We start from the raw sequence: 10,195 nt of genomic DNA on the forward strand, positions 1-10,195 counted from the left end.
GTTTATTTGTTGCTTTTTTTTTTATCCCTCCGTTAGTAGACATAGCTGAAATGAGGAATTGGCAACAGGAAACCAGTAGGTTCTTGAGTGATAGATCTTCTCTGCCATGCCAGACAGCTTTTTTTTTTATAAAGCCCCCAGGTGCTATGGTGGTAGGCACTGTCCAAATGCGGGTAGCTCCGTGATCGAGATCGTTTAAACAGGAAGAAAGCCCACAGCACATGGGCAGAACTGTTCGTAAATAAAGGATTTGGAAGTTCCCACCAGCACTGTTTGGGTTGTCACTCGGTCTGTAGCTGGAAGGTGAAAGAGCAGTTTGTTCTAGCTGCCTCACTCTTCTGCACCGGTTGTCTTGGCTTTGCATTGTTTCTCCATCTTTAGGCATTGGAGTTAACCGGGGGGTGGAAGCAAGAGCTGTTTTGAATGAATGGGTGGTTGTTGTCATGGGAATTTTCCATGCAAGGTGCATGGCAGACGAATGGGGGGAATTAACAGTTCCCATTATTTTAATGTGAACATTTGCTGCTTTGTTCCAAGTTGATCTGATTTGTGAGTTCTCAAGGTACAAAGCAGCTTTCGAGAGGACTCCGTGCTCAGACAGAGGCGAGGGAAGGAGGAGGGACTTCTTTTTTGTGTTTCATTTTTGCAAGATGGAAACAAAATGGGAATTTCTGGTGTTCTGGCCGATTTCATTTGCCTCTGGATGCCAGGGGGACTTTACAAGAGAAGGGGAAAGCGTAGAGCTGAAAGAAACGTGGAAGACTATTTATTCATCAGATGACAGTTTCTAGAAAACGTGGTCCTGAATGGCAGATTTCTCCTCCCCATGAAGCCCCTTTCCCTCTAGATGAGGGAAGGCCGTGCAGCAACGGGCGCGGGCATCAGCTGGTCGCTCTGCTTCATGGTACCTCTTTCTGCGTACGTTCATCTGAGCTGCTCTTTCCTTTCCAGGTTTTGTATCACATCCGTTTGAGAACTGTGCTGCTGTTCCGTTTGCAAACCAAACCCCTCTCTGCTTTGCTGCCACAAATCTTACGTGGTGCCCGGATCGATTCCAGCGAAGCTTGTGCCACGGCCGCTTTGTGGTTGGTTACTGTTAACAAAAAGCGAAGAGCAATTGGCCTCTTTGTGTTAAACCTCCTTTGACAGAGAACTGATCAGTTGAACGCAGATAAGAAATCTGAAAACACTGAAGTTCTGTTCCTGACCTCTGAGGCGTGTGGTTTGTGTTGAACACCGAGAGCTCTCTGCCTCCAAATCCTTCAGAGGATTAAGGACACACCATCACCTGGGGCTACTGAACCCCTGGAGAATGGCCACTTAGCTCTGGAGGAGGATCTTCTGCCTGAAGGCTCAGATAACAACACTCTCAGGGGTGGCTTGGCTCCTTTGTTTCGGTGTAATGTTAACGGACAGGGAGCAGAGTGGGGTTTGTAGCAGTGTTGTGACTTGGATAACGTGGAAGGCACTAGGGAAAAAATCTAAAAGTGTTGAAAAGAAGCCGCCTGTGTGATGAAAACCAGACTGACAAGGTTTATTGAGGCTTTTAGCCCTGGCATGGCAAAGGTGAGGCTTAGCAGCAGTTAGAAGGGAACAGCGCGGGCAGGTGAAGTGTCTGACATGACCTGCGGAACAAACCGCATCCCCTGGAGCTGCCGAGGGCTGGTTGTGCCCGAAACGGCCCGAGTGAGACGCGGAGCGCTGGCTTCTGGGGCTGGAAACCTGCTTCCTTCTTGCTCTGCTCTTTCATTGGGCTGCATGGTTTGCTTGAGAGCGTTTGCTCTCTTTCCATGAGTTAATTGGCAAGTAGGCCACATGATTGCCCTCAAACAGGAAGCTCCAGCAGAATGGTCAAGATTATTGCTTTCAGTCAACTTTTCCTATGGAGTATCTTCTGGGTTTAGCGCTGGAATTTTAATTACAGGGTGAGCAAGCTGTGCCTGGTGCCATTGCATCAATTAGGACAGGAATGAGATGTACATCGTGGCCCTGGGCCCCACCATCGGTGATCCACGTGCGTGTTGGGCGATGTTCGCTTCTGGTGGTGCACGCCGAGGGGTGGCAGCGGGTCGGTCTGGAGGGACTAGTGGGACGTTTGAGAAATGATTGGTGTGAGACAGAACGGGCAATTTAGAGAGAAATGAGAGGTGACAGGTGGGATTGTAATAGTCTGGCCTGGGAGCTCCTAAATAACAGTCTCTGCCTCCTTTAAAACAAGGGATTGGGGGTATTTTAAGCTGAAGGCATGTTCCTGGAGAGGAGGATTGCTGTCTGAGGGACAGCATCCCAGGGCAGCGCTGGCAGAGTTCCCCGGGGCCTTTGTGGCCACGTTATCTTGAGCTGGGTGCAGGTTGGCTGGCAGCTGTATGGCGGTACCTGGCAGTGTGGGGCTGCAGTCCCTGGAATTTGGGTGTGGGAAGTCCTTGTCCGACGGCAGTGGGTAGAACTGGTTCTCGGGAGAAGATGCATCCACTGGGAGATGTCTGTGCTCCTGCACAGCTCTCGTCCGGGGCCCTGTTAGAGCAACAAGCCCAAATACCCCGAGGTGTCGAGCTGGGGATGTGGACTGGGGGGTTGCTCACATCGAGGAGCGATTGGATGTGATCGTGACGGGGGGAGGCTGCTCCTCTTCAGGGCAGGACTGCTGTTTTCAAGTGTAAGAACAGCTGGAGGTGGGTTCGTCTGCCCAAGAGCAGCCCTTTCTGATCCAGGTGGGAGAACGCACGTTCTAACGGGAGGTTCCAAGAGGAAGGACAGACTAGAAGGGGAAGCAGACGATGCTCCCCAAAGCCGCTTGGCAGAGGCGGGCCAGCAGCAGCCCGTGTGCTCCCAGCTTTCCCGGGCTGAGGCGGCGGCAGCAGCAGCAGCAGCTCTCGGTGGCTGCTTTGCCTTCTCCTCCCTCCCCTGCGTTGAGGAAGCGCTGGGCAGCGCTGTGGGCTGCAGCTGCCTCCAGCCCCGCTCGGAAACCTGGGTCACGGCTCGAGTCCTCCGTCTTCCCGCGACCTGCCCCGGCCACCCCGTGGGCCCTGGCGCTCGGAGGGTTTGGTGGGCAGCGACTCCGGGAGCCGATCGCGCGGCGGTTGGGAGGGACACACCTACGGCCAAGGTTCGTGCTGGGCTCTCGCTGCTCGGGCTCGCCCAAACCGCGCCGAGGGCGAGCAGGTTTGTGCAATGGAGCCGCTCCCTGACCCTCTCCCTCTGGGTGAGGTCTCCTTGGCCCGAGCGTGCGGCTGCTTTGTGTCGGAGGAGGAGAGGCTCGGTCCTTGGCTGCCCTGCTGCGAAGTCACCTGAGCTGCCGGTCGGTTGGGTCGCTGCTGCTGCGAAAATCCCACCTCTTGTGGAAGTGGGTGACGGTGGGATTTGGGTGGGGGCAGAGCCGGCGGGTCCTTGCTCCACAGCATCCACCCTGAATACCTGCAGTGTCCTCGCTCTTTGTTGTTGTTTGCGTCGGGGATTTACATTCTCCAGGGAGGGAACGATTAGCGCCTTGCTCCGTGCTTGAGCGCCGGATTACAGTGTTTGGGTTAGAGCTAAGCCCAAGTGCGAATTCCCATGTGCGAGGGCTGGTGTGGGAGGGAGGCAGCGGAGGTGTCCATCCCCCCCCGCCGCGACCCTAGCCCTTCTCTGGGCTGCTGCGAGTAACCTGGGGTGAAAACCTTCCCACCTCTGGCCTAAAAAGCAGTAATGTCTCAGAGGGGGAGGTTTAAAACCGCTCTCAAAGGGTTTAGTTTGCCTGTCTGTGTGTGCATGTGGCCTTGGGCGCAGCTTTCATGTGCTCCAGTGCCATCGAATTCAACCTTGCACCCAGGCCCTAGCGTGTACGTAGCATTTCTAGGCACTGCTGTACTATGATCTTTGGCAAAACTCCTCCACTGCTGCGCACCTGTAGGGTCGGGGTTATTAAAATTGTTGCTCTGGAAATAGTCCCTCAATGCTGGGCTGTGGGACCGTGGTGTCCGTGCACAGAACAGACACGGCGCTTTGCCCGGGGCTCGCACGCTGTGCATGAGGCTGAGTGACTCTCATCCCCAGCCCGTGGTCAGTCCAGGGAGCGATGCCGTGGTTGTGGTGCCCGCATGACTAAAGAGCAGCATCAAAGCCTCTGAATTACCTTCAGTGCTTGCCTTTTTCCACAGAAGCGGGAGAACATCTAATTTTCTCAGAGCATCCAATTAAGTCGGGGAAGGCGAAGTCTGGCCGTGCAGAATTAGTTGTGGCAGACAGATTCCTCCCGCGCTGGGGGTGTCTCGTGACAGAAGCACTCGCCACTGAATCAGGCAGGAACAGCTCAAAAATGGAGCTTTGCAGGAGATTCACATCCCACCGAAAAGCACTCGGGGCGGGGGGGGGGGGTCTGGGCTGGCAGGCTGCGGTTGGGGGGTGGGAGCTGCCCCAGCTCAGCGATGCTCCTGGCTGCTGCACCCTCTGCCCCTGGGGGGGGGGGTCTCCAGCGCTGCCCTCCCGCCTGGGAGGTGGTCTGCAGGGGCTCTCACCGCTCTGCTCCCTGCCTTGGTGGCCCAGGAGGGATTTGTCTCCTCTCCCCGCTAGCCCTGCGCGGCAAGCGGAGCCCTGCTTGGGGGCTGGGTTCGGTTTGGAGGGTGTCTGAAAGCACGGTCCTTGCTAGGTGGTGCGTGCCGGGGTGGGTGAGCATCCTCCTTCCTAATGCCCCTCAGCTCTTGCCAAATGGGGTGCTCCAGCCTGGACCCCTCTCTTCTGGACGCCTTCTCCTTCAGTTAGCTCTCTGTATCGAGGCCAGAAGGTTTTCTCCCAAGCAGGTACGCCTTTGAGCTGTTCTGTACGTGTTTCAGCTGGCCACCGCCTACGATACAACATCCTGCAGGTATTTTTGTGCATCATAGAGCCTTTGCGTTGCACTTGAGCGTAGAGGCACAGAGGAGAGCAACCCTGTCCTCACGTTTAACGTTCCACCACCCCAACCTGGGCCGGTTGCCGGGTGCTTTAGCCTGGAGTTTGTAGGGGACGGTCCCTTCTCCAGGGCGCTGCTGTTTGAGCAAAGCAGCTTTTTTGGGAGACACGAAAAGAAACATACCCCAAAAGCTCTGATCTCCCACCCTGATTTCCCGGGGTGCTTCTCCAGCTCTGCTGTGTGTGCGAAGGTTGCCTTTCCAGGCAGAAGTTTAATTACCTGTCACTGCCTGGTTAATGATCTAGGACACGTCTTGTTTGGATCCAATCACCGTGTTTGGGGAGCAGCTCCCTTCAGCAGTGTCACTGGATAATAAAGCCAAATTTGCAGGCTGCATCCTGTAAGTTTTATAAACAAGTTTTCCAGACAAAGTGTCTTGAGAATCTGCCATTAGCGAATTTATTTAGTGCTATTACAGCCTTGCTAATCCTCTGGGGAGAGGAAAACTAGGCTAGCGCGTTGGCTGCTGTAGGGAATTGCCATGATGTCCTGCTCGTTGGCTCTAGGGCTTAAACTCAGAAGAAGCTGTGAGGTGCTGTAATGAGCCTGGAGAAGCGATGGGGTGGGAAGCAGGCAGGTCCTTTTGATGTCTGAAGGGTCTAAGGATGAGTAGTCCCTAAAAGCCCTGGGACTGAGCTGTTAACGTGATGGCGTGGTGCAAATGTCCTCTGTATTTAGAGAGATACAAAGGAGCAGGACCGGGACTTCCCGTTCGTGCTGGGGGAGCTGTGCTGGATTCGGCCTCCTCTGATCACCCCGGGAATGGTCCCTCGGTGCTGAGCCGGCTCCGAAGCCAAAGCCCGCTTTCCTCTGCCGACGCTGGCAGGGTGTGGAGCCCAGCCCTGTCCCGGGAAGCTTTTTAATGGGTCTTAATCAGACCTGCAGGGAGAAGCACGGGGCCTTTGCGCTTCCCCTCTGCTTATCGATTTGGTAGAGATAAAGCAAAGCAAAACAAGGTTGGAGGACTGAGTAATTTTAAGTTTAAGTCGGTCAAGTGTCCTATTTTCCCAGTGGGGCAGCAATTTTTTTAAATAGGCGGGTGTTCCGAGGCTCTGGGGTTTCACTTTGGCTTGCGTGGAAACTGCTCCACAAGGAGGAAAAAGGGCTGGGATAAAAATTACATGAAAAGATGCCATCCCTGGTGCCTGCGAGGAAAAAAGGCCGATTTGTGCACAGCGGGAACAGGCTCCGATGCCTCCCAAGGTGGTGAGTGTCTGGGGGGCCTGTGGCTCCTGACTCCCACGGCTGCTCCTCACGCTCTGCTCTTCTGCTCCCCTGTTCTCCGTGGCTTTGGAGGCGCCTCGAGGGGTTTTCCTCTCCCTGAGGACAGCTCGAGTCTTACAGCCTCTGCCTCCAGTTGCAAAGGCCGCGTATCCTTTGCAGCAAGGCTTGGTCTGGGCTGGCTGTAGCTGCCGGGTCCCGTCACCAAACAAGCAGCATCTCCACGTAGCAAAGCGTCTGTCACCGAGGGCTCCTGCCTCTGTGCAGCCTCGTGCACCTCTCAAACTATTAGGAATAAAAATCGGGTGCTGGGCGCAGGCAGGAGTGGCTGTGACTTGCCTCTGCTTTTTCATGGGAGTGCAGATGAGAGGTGAGATGAGAGCGGGGAACCTTCCTCCAGCTGCTGGGCGCTGCCTGTCTGACCACGCGGCTGTGAAAACTGGTCCTGACTTTTGTCATTGGGGACGTGGTGGTGGGTGCTGCTGGACAGGGCAGTTGGGTTTACTTGGTGTGAATATGGGTGATTGTTAGCAGGGGTTTGCAGGGGTGAGATGATGTTTTAACTGTTCTTCCCCAGGTGTCATTCTATGAACAAATCGAGGCTGTTTCCAGGTGTGTTGAAAACTAAACCCCAGCCACCCTCCTGCATCTGTGCTCCCTGGTGGTTCCTGCTTTGCTCCTTCCACCTCCCAACAGTTCGGTTTGTTGTAAAGGTCCTTTCATTGCTCCGCTGTCGGTACCTCCCACTTCTACAGGGTCATTTAAGACCTTAATGGTGAAGTTTTCTCTGCAGTATCTGGCCAGCAGCAGCTCTTGCTGGTGTGATGTGGGAGGCTTGTGCAGTGTAAGGGCTCCACTTGCTTTGATTTCAGCACATCACTTCCCAGGAGAATGATTTCGAGAAAGAAGTTGCTCAAAAGTGAGGAGGTGCAGTGGGAAGAAAACTCACCCAGAGGACTGGTGTGCAGAGGGTGGTGAGAGAAGGTGCAGAGGAGGCAAGTATGGTGTCATCCAGAAGGGCAAACGGCCTTAACAGGTAGTAGTAAATCATTTATGGGTCATAGTAATCTGTCTTGTCTGTAAAAACTTGAGAGGCCTGCCTGATAATGAAGGCACACCATCCTCTAAACTCCTCCTCTGCCAGTTTTTAGTCCAGGATTGTTCCTGGAATCGTCCTCCCCTGAAATGTTACCTGCTCACCGAGGTCCTCTACCCAGCTGTGCCTGCTATCTGTCCCTGCAGGCGCCCTGCTCATCTCTGAGCAGCATCTGGTTATGTGACTGCCCTGTAAAACCAGGCATCTGCATCCTGGCACAGCTCCAGGCTACTGGGACGAATCCCCAGATCCTGCTCTGGAAAGCAAATAAAATGATTATGATGTGACTTCCCCTATCATCTCCTGCTGTGCCTGGAGCTCTGCCAGAGCAGCCAGCCTCAGGGTCCGTACCCCCAGGAGATACGTCTCGGCCCCCAAAGTGAGCTGTGGCCTAGCTGGGGACCTGCCTGGGCAAGACACAACCCCCCCCTCTGGGACTGGCTTTGCCTGTAGATCAGCAGCAGTGTTTCAAGGCTGCTCCCCCGGGATGAAAGGAAGGCTGCCCACCCCTGACCCCCTCCCCACGGGAGATCTCGCCTGGCCAAGGCAGCTATGCCGGCGGCGGCAGCGGGAGCTCAGTCCCTGTTGCAGCGCAGAGCGATCCCCTTGGAAACGTGGCTGGGGCGGGGGGAGGCCCTTGGTAATGCTGTTTGGGGTGGTCTTCTTGGAGACCTGTGCCCGGGCTTCCAGCTGCAGAGGAGCAAGTACATCACTGGGCGATCCTGCCCGGGGTTTTTGGGCTCAGGTCCCAGTGCCAGGCACAGCTGTGTGGGTGGCTGTGGTGGAGAACTGGTTGAACTGGTCTCCTTGCCTGTTGCTTCTTGCAGGGCCTGGGTTAACCATCGTACTCTGCCCTGGCACGGCTGGGGCCGGTCTGAACAAAACCCGCTGAAGATCTGGAAGTGACCTGAGCTGAAACAAGCAGTGCCCGTGACAAGTGTTCCCCCCCACCCAGGATTCTTGCAGCAACGTCCCCTTTGCCCGTGGGTGGTTGTCGCCGCGTGGGGGAGGCGGTGCTGGCAGCAGGCAGAGCATCCCTCCCCTCGCAGCAGGCGCTGGGCTGCAGCAGAAACTTGTTCTGGGCTGGATGTGGTGGCAGAGGCGCTGGGCTGGCAAGACCTGTCACCCTGGAGCCATCTTCGGCTCTGCCTATGGCTTCCCCCTGCCGCTCTTGGTTCCTGAGGCTGGGATGGTGACAAGCCCCTTGGGGCTTTGGCAAGGGCTGGGCGAGCCCTGCTCTCTGGCAGGTGAGCAGGCAGCAGAGAGCTGCCCCCTCGCACGAGCTCTGGGTTTGCCTCTTCTCCTCCCACCCTGTCTGCCTGAGCGAGGAAGAGGCAGGTCCCTTCACCACGGTGAGGCAGGCTGGATGTTTGGCGTCGCTTCTAGACCACAGCTCAAAACCAGGTGGCTTCTGGCGCAGCTCTCCGGCTGCTGCCTTTGAGTGGCGGGTGCTCCTCTGCCAAGCACGCTGCCTCTTCTCACACCAGCCCTGAGATTAGCCCTGTGTTTGTCCGTCCGTCTGCGCGGCACGCGGGTTGCCGCTGCCTGCCAGACCGTGCGTCCGTGTGTGCACAGGGCCGAGATCAAAGCGTGTTAGCTTTCAAAATGCTCTGTCTTTCCAAGGGATCCTTGCCAGGTGGGGACTTGGCCAGAGGAAGGATCACACCTCTGTCTCGTTAAACAGAGGAGAGGAAGGTGCTGTTGCAAAGCTTTGCAGGTGAGGAGCTCCAGGCGGCGGTGATGGATGGCTTGGGAAGCAGGTTGTCCAGCGGGGTGTGTGTTGGTATGTGCCTGTTTACTTTTTACGGTATTTCTTAGAACTTCCTCTACGTGTGAGCAGGCTGTCTTCCAGGGGACTGCAGGCAGTCCATCTCGTCCAATTGAGTCTCCTTCGGAGTCACACGGGATCGATCCCCTCCTGGCTTGTGCACACAGCCCTGCAGAGACAGGCTTGTCCCGTGCAGCCATGGGCTCCTGCGGGCTCCTGTTTTGCCTGGGTACAAGCTGAGGTCTGCTTGGCCTTAAATACTCTCGACTCTCGTTCCTGGCAAGGCTTCGGCTTGCTTTAAGCCTTTGAATGCGAATGGAGCAGGGTCTGGTCCTGTGGGCTACAGGTGCTGTGCTGCTGGTTCCTCCTCCCTGGGGCCCTCCAGCAGCTCCGGTCAGAGAGCGTCGTTGCTGTCATCCGTCAACTGGCTGTTAATGGCACAGGGGTGGTCTCTCCGCAATTGCTTTCCATCCTGTCTGTAGACCTCCACGCAGCAAAGACAGGCCCTGGAACAGTTCTCTGTTAACTCCAGCCCCCTTAGAGGAGAGGTCACCCCTCCTCCTAAGGTCCACACCAGCTGCCTCCCCGTGCTTTGAGCTGGCGGCAACTCCCGTCTTCATGCTTCTGAGGTCATGGTGTGAGAAGCAGGGCCTGAGCTATGACACTGCCATGAAAAGGCAGGGCTTTGCAGCTTGTAGAAGAGCCTTGCAAAGGAGCCTTGTCCCACGTGTCTCTTTCCCTCTCTCCTGAGACAAGTGCAGTTTGTTTTGTGCCAGTTTAAAGAGGACGAAGAGGTCACCCAGCAAGTGATGACGGACCCTAAACCTTTGCCTCTAGCCCTGGGTTGTCCCTGGGACACATGAAACTGGAAAGAACAGCCACAAATCTGTGTCAGCGTCGTGTGTGGCTGGTGCTTATGTCAGGGCTGTGGTCCCCTTCCTCCTCCTCCACCCTCTGCCCTCCCTCCCTGGTCCTGCACCGCATAAGGTTCTCATGTCACTGCAGGATCGGCGCTGGATCAGCCTGAAACACAGGGTTCCTGGTTCGTAGGAAACTTTGGACTTTGCTTTATCTGAAACCAGGAGGATGTAGACAACAGCCAACCCTCGCTGTGGTTTAGGAGAGCCGTGGGGCTGGGCAGCCCCACCACATAGCACAGCCTGGATGGGCATCCCCAGAAGCC

The sequence above is a fragment of the Leptosomus discolor genome, chromosome 15, assembly GCF_034619465.1.
Source record: "Leptosomus discolor isolate bLepDis1 chromosome 15, bLepDis1.hap2, whole genome shotgun sequence".
Classification (NCBI taxonomy): Eukaryota; Metazoa; Chordata; class Aves; order Leptosomiformes; family Leptosomidae; genus Leptosomus; species Leptosomus discolor.